This window comes from Neopelma chrysocephalum, unplaced genomic scaffold (genome assembly GCF_003984885.1).
Source record: "Neopelma chrysocephalum unplaced genomic scaffold, ASM398488v2 Primary Assembly neopelma1_24, whole genome shotgun sequence".
Taxonomy (NCBI): domain Eukaryota; kingdom Metazoa; phylum Chordata; class Aves; order Passeriformes; family Pipridae; genus Neopelma; species Neopelma chrysocephalum.
In genome coordinates, this window is record NW_020897693.1 from 21,031,120 (window position 1) to 21,057,259 (window position 26,140).

The 26,140-nt window shown below is 39.6% G+C and overlaps 1 protein-coding gene across 5 annotated transcripts in view; it reads right to left on the reverse strand.

Moving 5' to 3' along the window:
- The window catches only part of RGS6 (regulator of G protein signaling 6), a 271,553-nt gene that overhangs the window by 201,876 nt on the left and 43,537 nt on the right, over positions 1 to 26,140 (reverse strand). The window lies entirely within an intron of this gene.

A 26,140-nucleotide genomic window follows, 5' to 3' on the forward strand; every position in this document is an offset into this window, starting at 1 on the left:
AATTTTCTCTCTACAGTGAAGAAATACTATTACCCTTCACGCCTAAGATATTCCTCCTGATCCATGGGATTAATTTCAGTGTATTTCAAATTAAAACTCCTGGCTTTAAACACAGCTGGCACCTAGAAAAATATGAAATGTGGGGAGAAAAAATCTATGGATTTTACTAACTAAAAAAAAGGAAAATGTCTCAAACTACTGCTTTGCTCTTGATATTTTAACTTCGAATATTTAGGTTTGTTTGGGACAGGAGTCATGAGTGCTAGTCACATTTGGTTTGGTTTTTTACTTCAAAAGAAAGATCCAACAATACATCTTAGTGAAATTAAGCAAGAACTTCTGTTAGAAGCACTCATGGAGCCACTTTTCATCATTTACCAGCAGTCCTGGCTATCCGGGGAAGTCCCAGTTGACTGGAAGTTAGCCAATGTAATGCCCATCTACATGAAGGGCCAGAAAGAGGATCTGGAAAACTACAGGCCTATCAGCCTGACTTCGGTGCCTGGGAAGGTCACGGAGCAGATCATTTTGCATGCCACCACACTGATCCTTGTGGGTTCCTTCCAACTCAGAATATTCTGTGATTCTGTGATTCAATGTGCAGGACAATGTACAGGGGCTCAGGCCCAGCAAGCACGAGTTTATGACAGGCAGATCCTCCTTAATAAAACCTGAGGGTGTCCCTAATTAGAAATGTCACTAAAACAAGAAACACAGCTTCAAGTAATACAGAAAAGTATAACCAGAGCTTTAGAACATTTATATCTAAAATGAATGCAAAGAGTCACAGAGTTGCTAAGAATCTCCACCAGGTAGAAACATGAGAAAACAAACCACATTGTGCAGACTTCTGCACAATGCTTAAAAATAACTCACAGAGAGAGAGAACACTGGAACCAGCATCCCTCCTTTGGGGAATGGTGATATTCAAGTCATGAAATATGAAAAATTAGCATCTTTACAAAACGATCGTGTTCCGTGAACATCTATTTATTCTTGGCAACTCTGAAAATCACATTGCCCCTGGCATAGGACTAAATTCTCCAGTACCTCTAAGGATGACCCAGACTTCAGTGCCTCGTTGTCCACACATTCCCAAGGAACTGCTGCTGCTGTTACATTCCGCAGATAGGACTGTGAGAACGACTGATTCTGAAGCGAAAGGGGAGCCCAGTTTCTAGTCTCTGAGCTACGCAAGTCAGAAGCAGGGGCTGAGTTACAAGTGGCACTTCTAACACACTGCCACGCTACTCTTTTTGGTACGCCTAGGTAATGACTCTCACAGGTGGTACAAGAGCAGCAGTGGACAGAACACCAACTACAGACATTTTTCAGGGGACACAAATATCTACTGCCATCTTCCATACAGCTCTGAGTCAGCTCCAAACCATACCTTTTAGTGTGCAAAACTTGAAAGGTTCCCAAATGTCAAGAAGAATTAGACACCTCGGGGCTAATATCTAGGCAGCTCTAGAGTTCTTCCAGAATGAAGGAGCACACACATCTCGTGAAAACTTGAACATACCATAAACCAGAGGGCTACAAGGACTTTCAGAAGCGAGAGCCTCACATAATCATCTATGCTAATCCCAAAGTTCACTATGGTCCTACTTGCCCCTCTCACCCTAGTAGGAAATAGAGCTGCAAATCCGGTTCAGCACAAAGTAGTGGAGAACTTGGTGTATAAAAGAGCAAGGCCAAGGGCTGTGGACTGCATCAGAAGAAAATGCTTTTGGACAGGAGTCTTCTACATCCTGCAGACTCCTAACTAGCAGTTAGAGTATTTTTACAAAAGGTCACAGATTTGTCTCAATTCAGTGGCCAGGAAGATATTTCATTTTGGGCCTTAAAATTTTATGCAAAAACAGTCAAAAGCAACACATCCTCATGAAAAGTCTCATTTTCAATGAACCAGCATTTTTAACAAAACTGTCTTCCCTATCTCTAAGATAAACCCTTGTAGAAACATGCATGATTTTTCACATATCTCGGGCCCTTTACCATATAAGGCAGATTCAAAATTTGTCAGCAAATAATCTTCTTAGTCTGGTCCAACATTTTCTGACTACACTGGAATAGGATCTTGGAAAACAATGAAAGTCACTATTACAGAGGGAGAAACAGCAATTTATTATATTAGCATTCCTAGTCAACATCAAATTATAAAATTAAACAAAGATTGCTCTTGGAAGTGAACCTTCAAAAGTTCAATATTTTCCTCTCAATGATATGCTGTAGGGCTGGTCCACTTCTATATATTTTGTGTACATAGTTGGAAAATGTGGGCATATACAAGCAGTTAAATGATCGTTTGTACAATTAGCTATAAGCTTGCAAACATGACAATGTTTTTCTTGTCTACTAATTGTTAAATGCAATTTGGTTTTAATTACTGATTGGACATTACATAGGAGTGTTGAAGTCGAGATTGGCTGTTCCCCTGATAACAGACCATGTCTGACAAAAGCCTTCATGGCCAATTTCTCTTGTCTTGTTCAAGTGTATATAGGTGATTTCAGCTGATTTCTCTCTCTGTTTCAGGTTCAAAAATTCTAAAATTATAAATACTCAGGCCAGAAGTTGTAGCTTTATAGCCCTGGACTCCTTCATCTGGTTTTCAGTGAGTTTCTCCACACAACAACAGGGCAGGAATTACATTACTTCAGCTTTTTCATTGAAGGATGCCAACCTTGTAAAACACAAACTGCTGTGGGAAAAGTGAAAGAGAGGATGTAATTAACTGAATACAAAATGAGTTGCACAGATTTTTCCAGCAGTTCTTAATTGAAACTAAACATAGGTTCTGAACCAAATACAATGATTGCTCAACAACTGCTATGTGTTTTTAAGGACAGAAAACTAGAAGAAACCTCATTAATTTATTCATTCAGTTCTGTGCTTTTACAGGCCACCTTTTTTAAGGGAAGTTAAAAACTCCATGGTCCTCCTGCTTGAGAGCTCTTGAGGAGCAAAAGCCTAGCCCAAAGTTTCTTACAGATATCAATTTCCAGATAGCCACACTTTGTACAGAACGGGAAGGTTCTTCTCTCTGTGCATTTACGAGCTCTCAGCATATGGACTTCCCAGTTCTCTGACCCTTGCCTTTCCTGCAAGGCCTCTGCTGCAACACTTCCAACTTTAATTACTTTTCTTGAAAATGTGAGCTTTTAAAAAATGAGGCCTTGGGTACAGCAATCTTGTGTTACATTTTCAGACCTTAACTAGAATGTGTGATCACACTTTCATCTGGTTTGCTATGTCACATTGGTCCTTTATGACTCCTTTTATGATTACTACACTGTGATCCTCTTCAAGATATGTACTTACTACAGATGAAAGAAAAAAATAATGGTTTTGACTCAACATGCATCAGCTTGCACCTCAGACCAGTGAGTTCTATAGATTTATTGGGGCTTTTTTACTGCTTTAATCCTCAAGGTCATCCAGTTCTTGTCAGAGCATCCTTCAGTGCTTTCCCATACTGACTACAGCTGTTAGAATTGCACTGTCTGAGCATATTGTATTCAAGTAATCAAGAAAAACAAAAAAAAATTTTGAAACTATCTCTTTTAGTTAGCAATTTTTTCCATGTCTATTTACTTGCAAATATTCTCGTGCTTGGGAAGTAGTATACCCAAAGGAAAAAGAGTGCAGTTCTGCAGCCACAGCAGAGCAGAGCAGAAACACTGGAATTGTAATGTCTGGGGATTTTTTTTCTGGAGTACACATGCAGAAAACCAGAACACTGGATAAGAAGGGCAGAAAAGCTCGCTGGAACAAACAGATTTAATCTTTCCATTTTAAAAAAGAAATATCTGAAAGTGTAGATTAATTTCCACTGATCAATATTGTTGCTTTATCTGCCTTCAAACAGGAACTGCAATAGACCAATATCTAGTCAGGTCATCTAGTTTCTCTGCAATCTCTGGAAGTACACTTTGTAAGGTCTTCTGGGAATTCTATTTTGAAACTTCCTATTGTAATTTCCACATCTCCCTCTGCAGCGTGTATCAGAATTCAGTCTGCTCTGAGAGGTCACTCAATTAAATCCAAAAAGTGTGCAATTTATGTCAAAATGTATCTCTTCCTCTTTTACTTCCTTCAAATCTAAGATGTTCACAACATGACAACCAAACCAAAGTAGCAAACCAGACCAAACTATTTACTATTTAAAATTATTTTGTTTTAATAATTTTATTAATAATTATTATTATTAAATTAAGTTTTAAAAAATAATTTAAAGTCTTGTTTAATCAGGCAACAGAAAAAAACTGAAACCAGGAATGGAAATGAGGAGTTGTGAGTGTGCAATAATAACAGTTAATCTGTTGAAGACATCAAGGGAAAACAATGTAGTTTTGGCAAATGAATTTATTACAGATTTGTCAGACCTGGAATATAGCTGTCTACAACAAAAGTTTCAAGCCAGAGACTGGTCAAGCTGTACATGCAATAAACTAACCATGTGTATTTGTCACTGCTGGAAACATCCTTTTCTAGGTTATTTATTTTCATAAAGATGTTATAAGGGTTGGTTTGTTTGTTTGTCTGAGTGGGGGTTTTAAGGTTTCTGCTGCAGCTGGGCAATGATGCAGTTTGGCAAAATGGGAAAAAGTTTATAGCTTTTAGAGGATGTGTGCTGCTGGGGAACTGGTAACATTCAGTCTACTCTTACCCTACTACAAATGCAAGATCCAAAGTGGAGTAAACTACCTACTACTTACAATGTGATAAGCACACATAAAGAGAGGCAGGAATTATGGTGTCATCTATGAGCTGTGAATCCACGGCATAGCTTTATTACTTGCATGTATAGCCATACTACAGACAATATCTCATGCCTAAAATATTATTTTATTTAACTAGTACTGTTTTAAATGACTGCATACACACTGTTTGAGTGAGGCATATTCCATCTTAACAAGTCTAGCCCTGCACACGATCAGCATAATACGTAAACTAATACAGAGACAAAACTTCATCAGAGGCCAAACCAGCACTAAAGAACTAGACATGACAAGCAGTTATTTGTTTCACTGATTAAAAAGTCAGAAACAAAAAAACTGCAATAAAATGCATTGTCCCTCATTTTTAAGTACCTTGTTTCTACAGAATGATTACAAATAGAGCTAAATGAACTCTGTAGCATTCAAGTCATGAGATGCTTGCAGTTGCATCCCAAGGATTCAGCCAGCAAAGTCCGTACATGAAAGCTTCCTTGGAAGCTCAATTTCCTTATCCTGTTGCCACATGAACTTATTGCCTCCCACAGCGGAACCCTGACTTGGACAGACTTTTAAGGTAGAAATGCTTAAGACTTCTCTAGCAAACTTCCCATGGCAGGGCAGAATTCAGAGCTTAAAATCAGAGAATCTTGGGGTTACAGTGACTAAAAAACTCAAAACATAATTTTTAAATCAACTCAAGACAACTAGGAAAGATGGATAATAAATGAAAAATTTGCCCAACATGTTTCCCCAAACCTTGAAACCCTCAAAGGCAATTCCTTGCTTCTGTGCTCAGCTGCAATTAACTCAGCAACAGTTGACAAATTCTGTGTAGTCAAACAGTTTGTCTTTTCAAACCAAATAAAAAAAATTGCATTTTTCTTTATTCAGTCTTACTTATTCTTAGTCATTCTCCTCTTATACATCCTTCACACAGTACAAGCAGGACATGATTTGAATATAACTGGAGTACAAAAGGGGAGGGCTTCTTTCTTTCCCAGTCTAGTTTCTTACTGGAACTCTACCACAGAAAGTGATGCTTTCCCTACACCTCTACCTTGTGGCCTTTTCATAAACACATGCACTGCTCTCACCTCTGTCAAAGTGCAAGGGAAACGTAGCCCCTGACTGCAGTGTTTGTATATCTCTACAAACTGTTCCACAGCTTCAAAAAACAAGCACTGATTATAGCAGAAGAATAAAAAATAACTGTTACTAAACAATACAAGAATATATTTCTCCAACTGGAAATTAGAAGAAAGGTTAGAATAAAAGTCACAACAAAATCCATGATTCACAGGACACAGTAGAGCTCAATCTGCCACCAAACCAGCCTAAAAATACAAAAGCACTTCAGAATTAGAAAGCAGTAAAAAAGGTCACCCCTAGAAAGCAATGTACCTCTTCAGGTCTTAGTAAAAGCAGAAAGGGAAAGTTAGGAACTAACGGACCTGCAGGTACTAGAGCTCACAGGGACCGATGTGATCATGATGAATAGCTGCACACAAGCTACTAACCCATGCCTGACATCCTCTGCTACGTGACAACGGCAGTAGCTGCCAGGAGCTCATTACCTTCCCGTAGCAGTTAGCTCATGCCCACAGTGGAAGGAAATTAATTCTGAACTGAAAAATGAAGTGTTTCCAAGCAGACGTGCCATTCCACAGCAGACGATTTCCTGCCCAAAAGGCACAAGCCCACATTAATTTCATGGTACAGCTAGGAAAATGTGCTTGGACTGACTGCAGGCACCAGGTAGGCAGGCAGGCAGGCAGAGACCTTCAGGAATCCACAGTACAGATCACATCGTCTTCATCACTGTAGCATAACCAACAGAGGATGTTTCCATCTACTCTTTCTATCTTACTCTCACTCTTCTATCTACTCTTAACAACAAACTTGTCAAACTTGAATAGCCATATTTTTAAAAATATAGGGAGACATCTCACATGGAGATTTTAAAACTGCTAGACAAGAAAAACACTACAAAATAGATGTTCAACTGTCATATATGTTTTAGAAGTATGTCCCTTGAAGGTTCCTAAGTAATCCTAAAACTCAAACCCAATATGCAATGTTTCATATATTTTAGGCACTGCTATACGCAAGGTCAGAACTAGTTAAGGCTTATCAATGCTCATACTGCCCTATGAAGCATCCACATAGTATTGCACTGGTCTCAAATAAGCCTGCAGCATTCCAGACTCAAAATTTGTACTCATATGTCTGCTGTTGCCACTTCTATATCTGAGGATTTTATTTATTTTTTTTTTGCTGAGCACTGAAGGTCCTGGACAGAAGGCACTGGTACTCCTCCACCTTACATGAGGAATGGTTCTTCCCTGTTATCTAGACAGTCATGGAGGTATTGTAAAAAATACTGTCATTTCTAAGTAATCCCACAGAAGATGGAGGTGATGCTGCTGATTGCTGCAACATGGATAGTCACTAATGGAAACACGTTCCTGTCACTGGCAGTGGTTCAACGATGACCAAGGTGAGGGTGAAGAACTCACCTGTGAGAACTTTCCCAGGAACTTTTCTTTGAACCCTGACAATGAGCTGTCACTTCCAGATTCAGCAAAATGGCACGGATAGGAAGTGCAGCAGATCTGGGGGGTAAACTAAATCCCTAGACACTTTTAGAGCACTCAGAAGGTGTTGCTGAGACCGCTCTGACTGTATCCATCAATGGCAGCATCCGTATGCCAAACTCCTCCAAAATACTCTCTTTCACGGTGGCTTTGCTGTTGTTCCATGAAAGGATTATATAATAACAGAGAGATAATAAATTCACAATGACAATTTTAACTTCATTAAAAACTCTTTCAAGATCTCATAAATAGCCTAATGAACCAGTGGGAAGAAATGATTACCTGAGAAATGTTATTCTCCAAAACAGCATTTGAAAAGGCCCATTTATTAACAAGCTTTATGCAGCCCCACTTCTCTTGTCCTCTTCCTGTGTTTAATCTCCTGAGGATGGAATGATTTAGTCTAATTTAGGGATTAATGTAAGAAATTAATTTTGTAAAATACACTTTCCTATCATACTCTGGTGGTCAAATCAGCTCATCTCACAGCCCTTTCTAGTTTTAAAGTGCAAGAAATTATCTATCTACTGAAATTACTACAAAAATACTCCAAACTTTTGAACAAGTCAGTAAATAACTTGGATTGGCACTGTATTTAAAATGACTGTAGGTGGTAAAACCACAGAAAGTATCAAAGCAAAGTTATCCTCTGCTTAATACAATTAATTCTTTTGAGGACTTCTTTGCTTAGCTTTGCAGTATCAGAAATAAAATGTGTAGTATGCTGTAGAATGTACTAGTTCAAATAACATCACTATAGTTTTAGGAATAAGCTTAATTTGAAAAGGGCAGTCATTCTCAACTGGTGAGGGCCAGAAGGTAAGGATACACTCTTTTCCTGCACAGAAAAATATCTTCTCACTTTTCAGGCAGCTCTATTCTACAAATTACTTGCTTATGTCTGATACACTACCATTGTAACTGGGTTGATGGTGTAGAAAGGGATGATAAATTGTTACTCTAAGGAGACAAAAGCCTTCTAAAAGATCTAGTAGAGTCTCATTTCAGTAAGTCACATTAAAAAAAAGTAACTAAGAAACCATGGGGTGCACAGGATTTGGGGAGGGATAAAATGCCAGAAGGGAAAGAAAACTCTGCAACTGACCAAATGTCTCCTCTCTGGTGCTATGACTGAGAGCAAATGCAAAGAAGAAGTACTTGACATTACTTAACAAGAACTACAATCTTCAGAGTGGCTGTGTGGTGCCCAAGAAGGAGCTGGAAGTGTGTTCAGCTCCCAATGTAGGCACCAGTGCATGAAAACACTAACACTGGTAAAAGATCTAGAAAGGAGAATGAAATGACAGGGAATGGAATGACAGAAAGCAATGTGCAAAAGTTCCCAGTAGATGAAACTCAAAATTTGAAATTTGAGAATTTGGTCAAAACAAACACCACCAACCTGACCCAGTTTTTCCTCTGACTTTTTCCCATTCAGGATGGGAAAAGAACCTAAAAAGAGAAGCTTTGATAACTAGTCCATTTTAGAGATACTCTCCGCTTACTTTAACAATGAAAATAGTTTGCTTTCATACACCTGAGGCAAATTAGATTCAATTAGTGATCAGTTTTGTCCCTTAACGCTCCCTATTCTATGATGGATTTCTGCCTATGACAGAATACATTCCTACAGCAGAGCTTTGCACAGTGTTTGAGGAAGTAAAAAATTAGCAGTTCCTGAAGATCAAAGGCCCACTGTGCTACTGGCATTAATGCCCTTGTTAAAAATAATCTCCAAAATGAGGATTACTTTAACGTTCTATGTCATCACTGTTGATAAGGAAAAAAAGAAAGGAAACTCAAAACTAAAAAACAAAAACAAAAAAACCAACCCAACAAAAACAAACAAACAAAAACCACGCCAAATTGGGTTAGCCAGACAGTGAGCATCACTGTGCAATTCCCACATTTTCTGTTTCACTTCAGCAAGTAAAGTACAAAGTATTAAGGACACTCTCCACTGATGTTAATGAATCACACCTGTAATTGCATCAGCTATGATAAACTGTTCATAACTAGTTGATGCAGAATGAAAGCATTCCAAGGACATTCAAAATCAAAAATAATCTGTGGGAGATGCAAAAATATGCTGATTATTCTTAAAAAGAGTAGCCCTGCTTCTCTCAATTTGTACTGGACTTTTGCACATTCATAAGACAAGTCCCATCAGGTACCCACAGGTACTTAGGTACCACCTAAGAGGAAGTTAAACGTCTTACTTCACAGAAAGAGGTGTTGCAGGATCATATTCTTAAACTGATATGGCTCTAGAGAGTGAGGAGTTCTCATCCGACCTCAAGCACCAGTACTCCTTGAATGATTCTCCTGTATTCCTAGTAGCTACTGGGTCATTTATCAAAACAGGAGGATGATAAATGGGGATGTATATTACTGGATGGCAGAAAGGGATAGGTATCACCAAAAAAGGTCATCTCCTCCCACATCTGTTGAAATGCAGCTTTAATTGTAAAAGCAGAGGGTATAATTTCTAAGAGCATAATGTATTGCTGTTTCTCTAAGTGAAAAATCTTTGCTACTCCACCAATCCCATTACCAAACGTCTTAAACTGAAGCTGTGCACCACTCATAATGTTCCCTATCACCCTTTTGAGGATGATACTCTGCCTAACCATGTGGTCACATGCTGTATCTAAAACACCACCACACATCAGCTCCAATTTGCCAGCTATCCTTGACAAGCATTGCAGATTTTAGTATGGTGAATATGGAACTGTGTAAAAAGAATAGGAAATTTTTTAAAAATGAGAAATTGAGCATTTTCCCAGTAAAAGTGCAAATATAATTTTATGTACTATAACTTATTAAAAATTAATATTACACATTTTTCCCTAGGTTAGGAAGAATCAGTTTCATATTGAGGCAAGGAACAAACTTGAAAAGATATAACCTGTAAGGAAAGTTCCTGAAATTTTAAAATGTGTATTTTATTAATGAACTCACCTGCCCTTACAGTGGTACCCAAAACAAATGCAAAGAAAAAGCGATATAAGCACTCAAAAAGGGCATAAAAATCATTGTAGTTTACCTTCTTGCCCCTTTCCATATAAACTGAATAATCTTCACAGAGCTGGAATACAATCAAAAGCAACAGGTTTTGTAATTATCAAGTGTCTTAGCTTCACAGTACAATTAATCACCTGCAAACACGATTCACTTGCACTGTCTTACATCCTCCTCCACTGTGAACATTATCCCATAATTAAGCAAGACGAAAGTAAACAATGTCATAAGAACATAAATATCATTTCATGCAGTGCAGCCTTAAAAAAACAAAAATGACTCAAAGAAAATCCAAACCATGTCATCCACACATTCAAAGATGGCAGCACAATCAAGTGAGGTATCTGGAGAAAAAGTATTCAAAGTGTAAAATGCCAACTGGCAAACCTACAGTATTCATAGTGCAAGATGGATTACAGATTAAAACAAAAAAAAAGAAGAAGAAAGAAATAGTCTATAACTTGTGTCTGCTGTAGACACAGTTTTGGGCCTTTCCAAGCTTAACCACTGCAATATCTTCTCCCTGTAATTGCTTGGGTTAACAATACAGAAATGCAAGTGCTCAATCTTTGTTCATTTTGAATTCTGAGTATGCCATTACTTATTAATCCCTCTATCTTTCTTTTATGAAGTGCTTCTGTTAATGATCCTATGCTATATCAGGAATGATAGTGCATAAGGAAAATGAAGACATAAAAGCCCACTTACAAAAATAGCTCAAAACTTTACAGGATTACATATCCATGTATTTACTGAAATGAGTGACCTTCATAAAGGAAGGCAATTGTATAAAGTTATAAAGATACTCAGCAGCTCTCAGCATTTAATATGAATGTACATTTTTGATCTGAGGTTTCATTAACTGAAACAGTAGAGTGACTTAGACTGCATCAATCTAGAGCTCAGTGCACTTAATAACACTAATATTTGACTGGAACACTAAAATTACATAGGAAACCACCAGGTGACTGGCTGGTCATAAAGATGACCTACAGTTAAGTTCAGGGTAGCCAGACACATTCACGCCTCTATATTTTTGGCACAGAGGAATTAACAGCCAATGCCACAACTCCTGTTTTAAAGACTGAGCTGTCATTTCTGCATCTTTCACCCAAGCCATTGTGCAGAGAGAATAACACACCTCAACATTAAAAAAGAACCCATGCTGTCTGCCAGCCTGACATGATCTTCTGGTACACCAAAGAGATGCTACCTTTGGTAGCAAAACTTTGGTGAGGCCCCACATGAAACACTTTTAATCAGGTCACTCCTGTTTAAAAAAGAAGTACCTGAAATGGAAAAGATGCAGAGAAAGAATTTGAGAATAATCAGAAAAGCGAACAGCACATTTTTACCAGAGATTATAAGCTTGACTTGTTTAGTCCCGTGGACTGAAAGCCAGGAAAAGCCAGGATTGCTCTTCCAGCATGACCACTGGGGAGGGAGGAAGCATGATCAAGTCAAAGGACAATAACAACAATGGAGTAAATGGGTGTAAACTTACCCATTGAGAAGCTCAGCCTGGAAATGTGAAGGGGATTTCTAAATAGGCTTAAACATGAGATTGATTACTTTAAGAAAGGTGTTATATGAGATGCAAAAACTGAAGTCAAAAGCCCTGATAGTCTTACTTTGCTGACTTTAAGCAGTTCACATTCTCTCCTCACTGGGTCAAGAAAGAGGCAGATGGGCATCCTCAGGGCTCCTGCTTCCTCTAGGCACACTCAGTTCACCACACTGCTGAGGCTGCTGAAGGACCCTGGTCACCATCTGAAACCCAGTTCCTGACTTGTACCTTCTGTTCAGCTCCTGAGGAACCAGGAGGGCAGCCTGCACTGCCACCTAAACCACCCAAGGGTCTGTCCAGGCCCTGGCAAAAATCCATGAGTTCCTCAATAGCTGGAGAAATGTTCAACATCAGCACAGCACACTACAGTCTGCGGCACCACCAGGAAAACCTACACTTGCACACTTTGCTTCAGACTTCTTGCAGACTGGATGCTCCAAGGCATTTTACAGACTGTACACATTTTCAAGTTTTGTGGGGAAGCATAAAGGAATAATAAAGAAAAAAAGAATCTGGAAATTCAGAGCACAGTTCTGCAACACAGGATGAACTCTGTATCACAAAGTCAGCCCAAAACTATAGAATGACTTGCATTCAACTTTCTTTTTCGTGTAAAATAGCACGGCTTGGATAATACGACTTCATAAACTGGATGGTTGTATGAAATTCAGCAATATTTGTCATCCCCCTGTATCCAAGACCAAGCATGTAGCAGTAGGTGCTGCAGTCAGAATGTTATTTCACTGTTATTATTACAAACAGGACTAGATGACTACTTGAGTTAAAGGAAGAAATAAAATTAAAGAAAACAGAGACCATGAATGTTTCTGGCAAAGTACCACCACTCTTCACAGTCAGTGCTTGTGTACTGAACACTGCTTAAACAATCTGGAGTTAATGTATACCACCCTTCACTCTTTTGCTCAGACCCAGGGGAGCTGAGATTGCCATGTAACAGAACTAAATCAGTCCTGAGTCCTATTAGTAAGCAGTCTAACAAACCCCTAAAGGAGAAATAGTTTCCGGTTATGACAGGGATCTTCACAGGTGGTGTGCAAGGGTTAGCAGTGCCAGCAGCAATGCAGGGAAAATTATGGGAAGAGCCTCCGTCTGAATTTAAAACTGCCCTAGCTAAAATATTAAACTGTGGACTACCACATCTAATAAAGGTGGGGACAGCAGCACAAAAAAGGTAGAGAGCAGCAAGAGTCTTACCCAAGGCCTTCAGATATCATTCAGGCCACACAAGTCCTAGGATATAGTCAGTCCAGGAGCTGTAGTTTCCCCATCCAGCACACTGGTATGATACTTGGTCGCGAGATGCTACAGAAGTAAATGTTATCACTAAAAAAGCTCACTGGAGAACATTTGCACCTTACAGCTGTATTATTACACTCAAATTTCTGAACAGAAAAGCGTATCAATTACTTTTAATAAACAAAACTGTCCTCAGTCCTTTACCCAAGCCCCAAAACAATAAACCACGCAGGTCCTTTCTTCAGGAGCTGACCCACTTCCTCTGACTCCCAGAGAGCCGTTCAGGAATGTGGGCTAAGCAAGGGGTGCAAGTGGCTGAAGAGCCATACCACGGATGCTCTTCTAACAAGAGCAGTGTGTCACAGTGCGACACAGGGAGAAAAGCTGTGATTCATTTAATTGTCTACTGAACATGAAATGAGTTTGTTTCCACCTGTGATAAACTGTGCTACCACTTGTGATACAAATAAGGCATTGCTGCTACCGTGTCTTCTAATACCATGGTAAAAATTAAAGGTTAAGCAGCAGTGAGTTCTCCAGTTTCTGCTGCATGAGACAGTGATAGTTTTGGCTGCCCTGGTCTCATTTCTAGACTCGATGATCAGACCTGCAAAAACAAGAGGGCCAAGTGTTGGTCCTTTATTTGTCAAAATGTCCCACAGACATCGACACCAAAGGCTTGTTCACTCCTCATCATGAATTCCCAGCTGGGACACAGTGAGGAATGTGCAATTCCAATTATTAGGAAAATAAGTATTTTGGTAGCTACTCAGAACATGCATAATTTTTCTAGCACCAGGTCATGAGACCTAATAGCCTGCCATTATCCAATCATGCAGTCCCAGCAGCTGAAATACATGAATCCCAAGAGCTTTTCAGAGTCAAGTGTGGTTCCCTCATTATGCTCCTTTACTCAATCCAGTGCAAGCTAAAAATGATACACCCTTACAAGTTCCCTTAGCCATATTTCCACCACACAGACCTCTAGGGCAGCACCAGGCCCCACAGCAGTGAACGCTGCCTGAGTCAGTATTAGTGTCACAGAGGTGGTGACCAAACAGACACCTTCATACAGCTGTTGTGTTAGAAGTCTCCATGTGATTGATCTGCCATATGAGTAAAAATGGGATGGCATGTAAAAGTCTAATGAATGCACACAGATTTCAGCAAATATTTAATGAAGTGGCATCAAAATTTATCATGAAATAATATCATGAAACTAAATATTTTGACAGTCAAACAGTTGGCTTCATTACCACTGTCACCCTTCTTAGGCAATTATTATGTCATTTCATATCATGACAGTCAAAACAAGTTTGTGTGTTAGGACACGAACAGGTAATAGGCTGCTTTTCTTTCCAATTCTGAATGGAAAAACATGAAATATTGTGATTTCCAGTACAGTGAAAATTTCAGTTTGTGGCTAACTCAAACTGTCAAAAGTTGGGAATTCATTACCTCCCTTCTCCTTGAGAAGTATTCTTAAGTTTAGGTGCTTTTAATGAAGAAATAAAGCTTCAACAGAAATTCTCAGCAAGGTTTCAGACTTGTGTGCATTTGCGCTACCGCTGTGCCAGTACTATACTTGTTTTATTTGCATTTCGACAGAAAGTCATCAGAATTAAAGAAAGAAAAGAATTATTTTTTCTCCAGACTGGTACATTTAATGGGTCTCAGAAACACAACCTTTCCCTCCCCTCTTTGATCAAATGCCAAAGGTGTGACAGATGCAGTATAGCTACAGGAGGTTCCGTACTGTGATGCCGTTGTGCCACAATTTACCTCAAAGTGCTACCCGAACACTGCCCCAAGAGCGTAACATCTCTTCCTGAGCACAGGCACAGCTAGGCACAGAGCCAGGAGCCACTGGTGCTGACAACAGTAGCATCTTTGCAAATCTAATTCAGGAAAGCCAATTTTTTTAGCGTAGGACTGGAAGTCACAGGCTTCTGAAGTTTAATTGCAATCTAAAAATGATTGCCCGAGCATCCTCAGGTACATCACTGTCTTTCATCTATCTTATACACACCTTTGCTTTCCCTCACAATTTCATCTTGGTGCCTTTCTCAGCTAGGCATAAGGTAAGATTTTGTATAACCAAATCCAAACACCTTGAAAATAACAAGCATTGTGCTTCACTAATTTTTATAAAAAGGTGAATGGACATTAGACCAAGCACTTATCCTGCTTTTGTATCACACTGCACTGTTTTCTTAGGAATCAGATTTGAATTTCATGGAGTGTTGCTGGAAGTAACTTTAAAAGGAAAAACAAACAACCAAAATGCAAGGGTCAAATATTGTGAAAGTATTTAGGCATTTAAGAAAACATTTGCTCTTGGTGGCAGAAAAAAAAATGCAGCTCAAACAACAAAACAGGGCTCCCCAGCAACATTACACCCCAACCAAAATGTATTTTCCTGCCAGAGGACCAGGACATAGCAGTGTTTGCAGAGGGGAAAAACTAAAGTCCAGGAAGCCCACTTCTTTATGGGTTAGGCTAGACCCTAACAGACAGTGACAGAGTGATGAAAAATACCTGTAATTTTTTGGCATTTTACTAGGAACATTTTTACTCTGAAACTTGTTAGATACACAGGTAAAGTCAAAGTATTCAAGCCTGGATAACTGGAAATAAGGTAAAGCCCTGTGCCTGGGAAGGACTGCCTTCCCTCAGGGAAATCCTGCCACAGCTTGCCTATTCCAGAGGCCAAAAATTTTCTCTGGAGAAATTATTTTTATGAGCCACCAATTATTCATCCTTGGCAGAGTGATTTAACTTCAGTCAGCAAAGCTGAACTCCAGAAAGAAGAGGAAAATCATCCTGGTCTTTCTGTCATTTCAGTGGTAGAACTGAATACCTTCTTGTTACCAAGTCCCCTCCAGAGCATCGTTGGATGCAAGGAACACTACAAATACAATTTATCAAGGACACACCACCACTGGCAGTAAGCAGCTCATTAAGGGGAGTACTATCATCATCCAACAGGTAGTCCCACCTCCAGCATTTTTTGCAGCACAAAGCTCCTACTACTCAGCTCGTCTCCAAGGGTTTAATTACCTTCTGGAAATGAAGTGTGGTTGCATAGGAGAAACTTCTGGGAAAGATTTAGTTTCATACAAATCAGTTAAATCCCAGAGGCTTTACATGTGCTAAAAGGTTTTAAAAGACCATGTCATTTTGTCAGTGGGCTGTTTAGCAGCAGATGTTTGCTGTATAAAAATCATTATCTGATTTAGTCTTTTATTAGCTTTGTCACCACTCCAGAGAAATGAGATGAACTAATACCATCACAGTTGCTGTTTTAGAAACAATATATGCTCAAAATTAGCAAACACCTCATTCATAAGACCAGGTCTATTCTGACTTTAGCAAAAATCATTAGAAGAGATCTGAGGGCATGGTAATCATCTCATTTTTCTTCAGCTAAAATTATTTAAATATAGAAAAGATCCTTTGCTGAGAAGGACTAACAGCGGTAAAGACAGCACGTCAAAGATGATGACTTGTGCAGCTAATCCCCATATATCATACTGCATATTTACCCCTTGATATAACAAGATCTGTGTTTCTCTAAATAAGAATTCATCAACACTTATATCACTGGCAAAAAGAGGACAGAGAATTCAAATTTGTAAATAGGCTTTATAAATAATATCAGGGTGTTTTTCTTTCCATCTAGCTTCCATTTCAAAAGCCATTCGTAACAATTCAATAACCCAGTCATGCTGGCAATCTACAGTACAGCTAGCGTTAAAAAACCCACCACCTTCAACTAGAAGACACATGCCGGATGAAGCCCATTCATAACTGCAACCTCCTTCCTAATCTCAGATATCTTGGGGAACCTCATTTCCCTAGGCGAGGCATGGTCTTCACAAAGCCCAAACTGGATTTTCAAACATCTTTGGTGGCTGCCCAATTAGCACGTGCCTACAGAGATGCTGATCTACAGCTTCCTGATCCAAGCTGGCTCAGTAGTGGCTCACAAGCAGCATGCATTCAGGTCAGCACACACTAACACACAGCTCACTCTTGCTCTTCCCAAAACTTTATGCTTCCCAGCACATTCCCCTTCTATAATCCAGTTGCAGGGGATAAGTCAGAAGGCTTCATATTTTCACTTCCAATTGGTGAATCAATCTCAAGTTTATGGTGGTGAAATCAAGACCCACACCTTCCTTCCTCTTTCCCAGTCTTCTTTGGTTGGGCTTGCAAAGTCCTCTCTTCTCCTGTGGGAAGGGGGACAACATCCCTCACTTGCTGTCCCCTGAGGGACAAGGACAGGACAGCACGGTTGTCTCAGTATCACTTTTCACAGAGAGTGGTGCAGCTCATAAATATCAGAGTACCCATGTGTCGAGTGGGCAACTATGCAGTATCCAAGGTTAATACCATGCAGCAAACAGAGAGTACTGAAAATGGAACACAGGTGTTCAGGTGGCCAGCACCGGACTTCCATGCACCGCCAGAATTGCAATCCATTTATCCTTCTTCCTAATGGAAATCGTGGGCCTGTTAGAATTGTACCAATAAAGGGAAAGAAACTCTTTGTTCAAGTTAAGGAGATGAGCTGGAAGACAGCTGAGTTGAAAGGTTTGCTAACACTAACATTCCAGCAGGCTACTACAGGAGTAGTACAGAGCTCTGCTGCTTTATTTCAAATAAGCTGGAAAAGTTTCAAATATAACATAAACATGAGACTATTACCAGAGTAGCACAGATCTTGGAATTTGTGCCTCTCAGAAAACCTAACAGAATGCTCTAATTGTCTATGTATTATAAAAATCAGAAAGGGTAGGTTTTGAAACAGCAAGAGAATCCACACACGGGTGATATGTTGATATATTTCACTGTGATTTGTTATGATTTTCTATAACTCTACTGTAATTTCATTGTTTAACTGCTTTAAGGTAAGGACTGCCAATCTTCTGAAAATCCACTGAATGGGTCTTCTGTAAAATACTAACTTTTTGACTTCAGAGGAAAGGTGAGGAGTTTCAACCCACTCTATGTTGCACAGAAATTACATTACCAATTTACAGTCATCTACTTTTAGGATAAATGCCTACTCGTCTCTTTGCTATACTATGAACCAACAACTGGAAATTAATCCAAATTATCTATGAACTCAGTGCAACCACCAACCCACTCTGGAACTGCTCTGTCTACTCAAAGCACCAAAGAATCTGGCTCCAAAAGCTTCACTGCATGATAAGGAGTGAAAACATACCAAAGTCACATTTTCCATTTCAGAATTTTAAAAAATTAACAGCTTATACCGCTTTACTTTTTCTTTTAACCATTTTATTTGTTTATTTGAGGGGATACAACAACAACAACAAAAAAAGGCATTTAAATATGAGCTTGAAATTGCATTTCATTATGTTTTATGTTTTGCTGGGAATGGAATTACTTCTTTCCCCAACTCCACATCTGAGTTACTGACAGCCCATTCTCAGCATACTAATTTACAGCTAATGGTGACACAGGAGATAGGACTGTTCTAGATACTAGCTAAATATTCAACAGAATGGCTTCATTCACAACATCAAGCTCTTGTCACTGTATAATTTTTTCCACCTTGAAAAAAAAGGCAACACATGATTGATTTACTGAAAAATAAAATTTAAAAAAAGGAACAAACTCACTACTACCCCATGTTTCCTCCCACCCTTGCTGCATTTAGCATAGCAATCTACAGTACATTGAAGCCTTCATCCAATTGTCCTTCAGGACAGCAACAGGAAAAGCCATTATAAATTCTAAATATAGCATTATAGATATAAAAATTAAACACCAGTTACACAGAATTATTATTAGTATGCATATTCTTACAAATCAATACTTATTTTGTAGCAGAAAAATAGCCATAAAATTACATAGTTAACGAGTTTCTGGTAAGTAGGTATTTCAATCCACATCAAGAAAGCTGAAAAAAATACCTTCTGAAAGGTGAGAAAACTCAAGGTAATGAAACAGAGACGAGCTGTGTTGCACTTAGCAGACATTGCTGAGAAGAATAAATACTTACATTTATTAGCCCACACCACACATCTCCTCTACTCTATGGCTAAATAGAAACCACGCAGTAGCTATTATTTAGCTTTTATATTTCAAATTAGTTTAAAATGAAGTCATAGAGGTTCAGGCTTGTACAAACATTGGAAACATTAGTTCCTGTGCATTTCTTCATCACTGTTTTCTGCATACAAGGGGAACTCCAATTAAGAAACAGCAAAGGACCCACAAGGGACGGGATTCAAGCTGAACAGCAAGGTGATTCATGATCTTTCCATTTAAGAGCAGAACAGAAGGACCCCAATCAAGTGACAAGGAATTTTCTCCTAGTAGTCTCACTGCTTACATAGCTTTACATGTGCCTCACTTTCACAGAATGAACAATGAAGATGTGTACAGAAGAATTGACAACTTGACACTGACTGACAGAAGAAGCTCATAAACAAAGTTGTGGTTCAGTGGTAAAAACCTGCCTGTTGCGTCCGAGGTGCAAGAATGCATTCCAAACAAAGATGGGGAGAGCGTGTCCTTGCACCAGCTAAGCTTTACAATGGGTTACAGCGCAATGACTCTGTGAACCAGTAACACACACAGACTTGGCCTCCTGCAGTCCCAATGGACATCAATCCTCTGTATCCAGAAAGGTTGCACAGTTTTCCCCACTCTCTAAATGCTAAATGGTGACATCCATTCTTCCGTGTGAAGCATGGTGAAGAAGAGAAAACCAGAAATCCTGATCTACCTCCAGAAGAGCACCCACGGCAGTGTGACAGCAGCCATAAATACCTGTCAGAGACAGAGGCCATGTCTAAAACTTTAGAGCTGGCCAGAGGCAAAGCCTGTGCCACACTGAGTTTGGCCCAGCACATACAAAACTGAGTTTTGGGATCTTTCTTACCCCCTGCCCTGCATTTGTCTTCTCAGTCTACTTGTGGCTTCATCAGGTGAGAGAAAGCTCTGAAGCCCCTGTGCAGCTCAGCAGAGAGATTTGGCTGTCTGGGACCAGCAGTAACAGCAGGCTCAACACAAACAAAAAATAACAACAAAAAAAGGCTTTTAAATGAGTCTGCAACAAAACCTTTCAAAAAAGCTTCTTTCATGATGGATTTAAAATCAATAGAGCAGTGCTCTTGATGTAATTACTCATTGATAGTACAGGACAGAAGTACAGGCTGCAACGGGAAGAGAGGCAGAAGGCCAAATCCATTCCTAATGTAAGCAAAGAGGTTTTACAGAGGACAGCAAAAACCATAACCTCTACTTATGTGTCTGAATCTGACCCACAGTGCTCCAAAAATCACTGCTGCTGATCACTTAGATGAGACTACATTAACCAACAAAGACACAGAAAAACTGAAATATACCATTTATTCACTTTGTGATTTAATTACTATTTTAAAGAATAGTTGCAGCCTTAATAAGATATTTTCAATTCATTAAAATGGTTTATGAAGTTCTTGCATATGCTCCATTTTTCTGATGTAACTTATTTACAGCTGAGGGAAGCCTCCACTTACAAGGCTACAACTCTCCTCTTTGTCAGTTAATAGCAATTCCTACCACCAACATTCAAGCTGTCAGTCAGACAGACATCTACTATAAACATCCTAATTTTTTTTCATTTCTGCAGACACCTTTAAACAGCACCACTTCTCAATTCATAAGCCATGTTACTGTAGTACAACATCTCTCCAGACAGTCTCACATAAAATTAAATGCCCATTTAGCAGCTTACAAACCCTACAGCAGTTGGTTTATTTTCCCTCATTATTGTAACAGAGCAATCAAGAACAGCAGACTATTACAGTTTCGTGTAACATGGCTTCTCTATCAACCCAGTGGCATAAAATTAAATGGCTATCTGAAAGATAAAGTAAAACATTCATTTATATCTGACAGTTTTGTTACACTACTAAGCAAACAACCACTGCAGACAGATTTCTAAAATCAGGACAGCTCAACTTGCCAAGGGTTAGCCTGTTCACGCACCAGGGCCTAAGCTTTTCTCTTGCTTAAAGACTGTTTAATTATGTATATCAAGTGCAGCAGCTCCAGCAGGAAAGATTAAAACTGACTCTCTCAGCCTTATGCAAGGACATTTAACCAGAGCATTGCAAGGCTACAGACCAATGTCTCCCACATTCATGTGAATATCATAAGAATCAGGGTAAAAATTTCGTCCCCCAATAAAATAAATGAATAAATAAATAAACAAATAAATAAATCTGAAGGGTCTCAGTTATACACTGAAGTAAGGTTTGGGAAACAGTTTTCATATGAAGCTTGATTTTCTAAGCCTGAACATCTCATGAAGTGCTTAAAAAGTGTCTTTGAAGTACCAAACAGAGTATGCAGCACGTCCATCAAGTGATCTTTTCCACTTTAACAGAAATAATAAGGTCCTTTAACTTAAAACTGATTTTCACAGGGAACAAAAGCTCTTAGAACCAAACATTTACGATGCTTCATGGCACCATTCATCATTTATTTCATCAGCAGTTTGCCCGCAACACACACAATTATTAAGAATACTTTTGAAACACTCTCAACATAACCTACAAGTGATAGAGGACATCCTTATGTTACCTATTTTTAGTTCCACAGTATAATCTCCATTTACCATATTCCTTTGACCAAACCGCATGAATCCTGTCTACCTTGTCCAGCCTCATCAGGACTGTTTTAACATTAAAAGTTTCTGAGCAGTTTGATAGTTAATATTTATGGAAGTTGGGGGGAAAAACCTCCACACAGCCATAAAACCCAAACTCATCACCTTTAATTAAAAACAAAGTTAAAAATAAAAAGACAGCACACAACCCCATCTCCAGAAGAATGCCCAAAGCAGCTTACTCCTCCTAACAAATACATAAATATGCCATGGCATGGGGATGCACAGCAGTGGCAGGTGCAGAGGCAGTCTTCAGAAGGAAATTGCTCCCTCACCTCATAGGGCTTCTAAAGAGCAGAAGAGAGTTACCCAGGACTCAAGTGTATGCAGCCAACACGTTCTGGCTGATGCTGCAAGCCCTGGATGACACTTGGAAACCAGCAATAACATGGCACAGCTTTTCTCCCTTGTGCTGCTCTTTCTTTATCTGACTACTGTAGGCTTTTCTCTTACAAGTGCTGTAGCAACACATTTGCACCAATATGAAACAAACATGCATATGAATGTGCAGTTCTCTGCAGAAGATACTAAAATTATTTCTGGACTGCTTTCCTATTCCAGAAAAAATTTGTTTAAAACAACTGAAATTTTCTATAAATTAGTGGAAAGCAAAAATAATTTATATTGATGTGTAATTAGATAACAGGGAATAAAGACAGTAACAAAAGCAAAATAGGTGCATAAAGGAAAGTCATCCTTCTCATGTCCCTTTTACCACCTCTCAGCAGAAAAACCAAGGAACTCTCGATAACAATCTCCTTTTTTTCCCAACCTTTCTACCCAGTGCATTAAATTTCAGAGAGAGAGGAAGCATCTACAATTTTATTTTACAAGCCCTTTGGAAAAGATAGATTTCTCAAGCAACAGAACTCTTCAAGTCTCTTTCATATCTTTTTTTCTCACAAACAGATGCCTCCAGGGAGCTCCTCCTGTCCCCCTCGTTAAGCCCAAGCATCTACATAAAAATCAGGAACTCTAGGGCTGACAAGCAGCAGATTCCCAGAAGTCCAGGGTATATTAACATGAAGCTCTCCAGCAAGGTCTCAGAACTTTCCAGTGCAGTTTTTTTATTTTCTGTAATTTAAGGTGAAACTCTTACAAGTAGAACACAAGCAGTAAGTGGAGGGTAATGTGTGCTGTGCACTTGGAGCAACCTTCCCTAGACTCCTTTAGCTCTGTACAAAGAGCTGAATTTTCCAAGCCCTGTTCTTTGTGGGGCTTGTATTAAAAATTAAAACAAACAAAAAAAAACCACTGCACAGAGCCAGTGTAAAAGTTATGGTAATTGAGCATGTGTGCTCATTTAGTGCAACTTTTTAATAGGCATTAAACAAATTCTAAAAAGCAAACTACTAGCAAAGCAGCAAAATCCCTCTCCATACCACATTGCAGTCTATGCATTCTGGTCTGTTCTTTTATGAACCCCATTTTAAGCATTTAACAGTAACATGGAGCTGACCAAGCACCTCAGTTCCCTGAACAAATTCATTTCAACTTGAAATGCTGAAATGAGATCAAGGGAAGCCAGTGGATGTAATCTTTTGGGATTTCAGTAAAGCTTTTTCTCATACGGTCTCTCACAGCGTCCTTCTGGACAAAATGTCCAGCACACAGCTCAATAAAGATGCAATTTAATGGGTGAGCAACTGACTCATGGGTTGAGCACAAAGGCTTATGGGGTTACATCAGGCTGGTGACTAGTCACTAGTGGGGTCCCACAGGGCTCCTTTTCAGAGTCAATTCTTGTCAACATCTTCATAGACAACTTGGATGCAGGACTCAAAGGTATACTAAGCAAGTTTGCTGATGACGCTAAACTGGGAGGAGCTGTTGGCTCTCTCAAAGGCAGGGAGGCCCTGCAGAGAGACCTCAACAAATCGGAGGGCTGGACAATCACCAACTGTATGAAGTTTTAACAAAGACAAGTGCCAGATTCTGCACCTGGGATGGGGCAACCCCGGATGTACGTACAGACTGGGGAACGAAATGCTGGAGAGCAGTGTCATGGAAAGGGACCTGGGGGTCCTGGTCAATGGCAAGTTGAATATGAGTCAGCAGTGCCCTGGCAGCCAGGAGGCCCAACCGTGTCCTGAGGGCATCAGGCAAAGTATCACCAGCCGGTCAAGGGAGGGGATTGTCCCGCTCTGCTCTGCACTAGGGCAGCCTCACCTCAAGTCCTGTGTGCAGTTTTGAGCACCACAATATAAGAAAGATATTAAGCTAAGTCCAAAGCAGGGCTGCGAGAATAGTGAAGGGCCTTGAGGTGAAACCAGACAAGGAGTGGCTGAAGTCACTTGGCTTAGTCAGCCTGGAGGACACTGAAGGGAGACCTCATTGCAGTCTACAACTTGAGGGGAAGTGGAGGGGCAGACACTGATCTGTACTCTCTGGTGATCTGTGACAGGATCTCTGAAGGAATGGCATGAAGCTGTGTCAAGGAAGGTTTAGACTGGATATTAGAAAAAGTGTCTTCATCCAGAAGATGGCTGGGCACTGGAACAGGCTCTTCAGAGAAGTGGTCATGGCACCAGCCTGTCTGAGTTCAAGAAGTGTTTGGACAGCACTCTCAGGCACATGGTATGTTTTTTGGAGTTGTGTTGTGCAGGACCAGAAGTTCAACTTTGATGATCCTTGTGGGTCCCTTCCAGTGCAGGATATTTTATGATTCTATGAACTGCAGTTTTATTCTTTTGAACATCTCAGCAAGTGTAGGTTGCTGGCATCTATATCCACAGGAAGCAAAAATCAGAGTTACATGTGTCAAAAGTTATCAAAATTACAGCTGGGCTTCATCTGTGGCTCACGATTGACTGGAAACAATGTTACTGGATTGCACCAGCCCCTCATAGCTGAGTGCTCAAAGTCACATATGTCTGCACAGAGTGAGCCGGGATGATAGAGTACATTCCCATCAGTAAACACGTTATCACTGTGTGCTGCTCGCTGATCCCTAGCTAGCAAATATTTAGTGAGCTCTGGGTAACCCAGTTTTCCATCAAGCAGAAAACCTGACAAGCTTAGCCAGCATTGCATGCTCTGTCATTAGGGGCATATCATACTTGAGATTTAGAAATGCTAACTGCTGCGGTCCAAAGAATAACAGTGCCATTTATTAAGAGTACAGCACACTTCTGAGCATAGCATTAAGTGCCAGAAAGTTTAGTTTATATCTGATATAGAAGTATCTAGCTCAGCTGTCAAAAATGCAGGTTTGTATTGTTTCCTAAGAACATAGCTATGTTACTTCCAATATAAATCCATTTCTACGCTTGCTTCATATTTTTGTGTTCAGACCTGTTTCTGAATTCAATAGGTCAGCTCTGTAAGGTAGCAATAAGTTGCTGTTCATGCTTATTCCTACTCAAACCACAGCATGCCTGAATATTCCCTTCTAAGGGCCTGATTCTCACAATAATGAATGTTGTGGTGATTCAGAGAGCAAAAGAACAAATGGTACCATTAGTATTACATAAAAACAGTTCTCAAGAGTGGGTAACTCACAACAATTTACACTTACTCGGTGAGCTAAGGAAACAGACAGAAATCACTTCCTGAAGATGTTTCAGCTGGTCAGTGGCAGAGGCAGCAACAACAGAAATTTAAGCCTTCTGACTCTTCTTCCAGTATTCAAGTGACCATAATAACCACTAGTGTGAGCACTATCTTCTTTATGTAATTTTCCACAGACAACATAAACCAAACCAGCCTGAAAGCCTCCGGTTAAAGGACAAGTGTAAGTCAAGATGCGTGTGTAAGACAAATGCATGTGTACACCGTTTGTCACTTCTGTGAGTCCTTTTCACTAAACCCTATTCATAACATGAGATCCAAACCTCAGCTCACCACAGTGAGGGCACCTCCAACAACTGCAGCAGGCCCTGCTGCAGTTTCCTGACTTAGCTCTCCTGGCAACAAGCAACAGTCCAGTTAAAGGGATCTAAAAGGATAACAAGCAGAGGCTGATCAGCCCCTATAAAAATTCGCCATTTCTAGACAAGGACAAAGCTGATAAAAGACAAATTTAGATGTAGGTCAGCAGGTCTTGCAACATCACAGACATTTTCTTCAACATTTCATCACTAAGGTGTGACTACCAGGCCATGTTAAACAGAGAAGCGTGTCAAACGCCTTGCATTAAAATTTGGGATAACTACAGCCTTTTTTGGAACATGAGTACTCCTAAGACATTAACATTTTGCAGTTTAGGGTAATGTGTTGCTGTCATTGCAAAAGCATTTCCTGGACAAGAACAAGAAAATTAGGAAATTTTATGTAAAAGTTT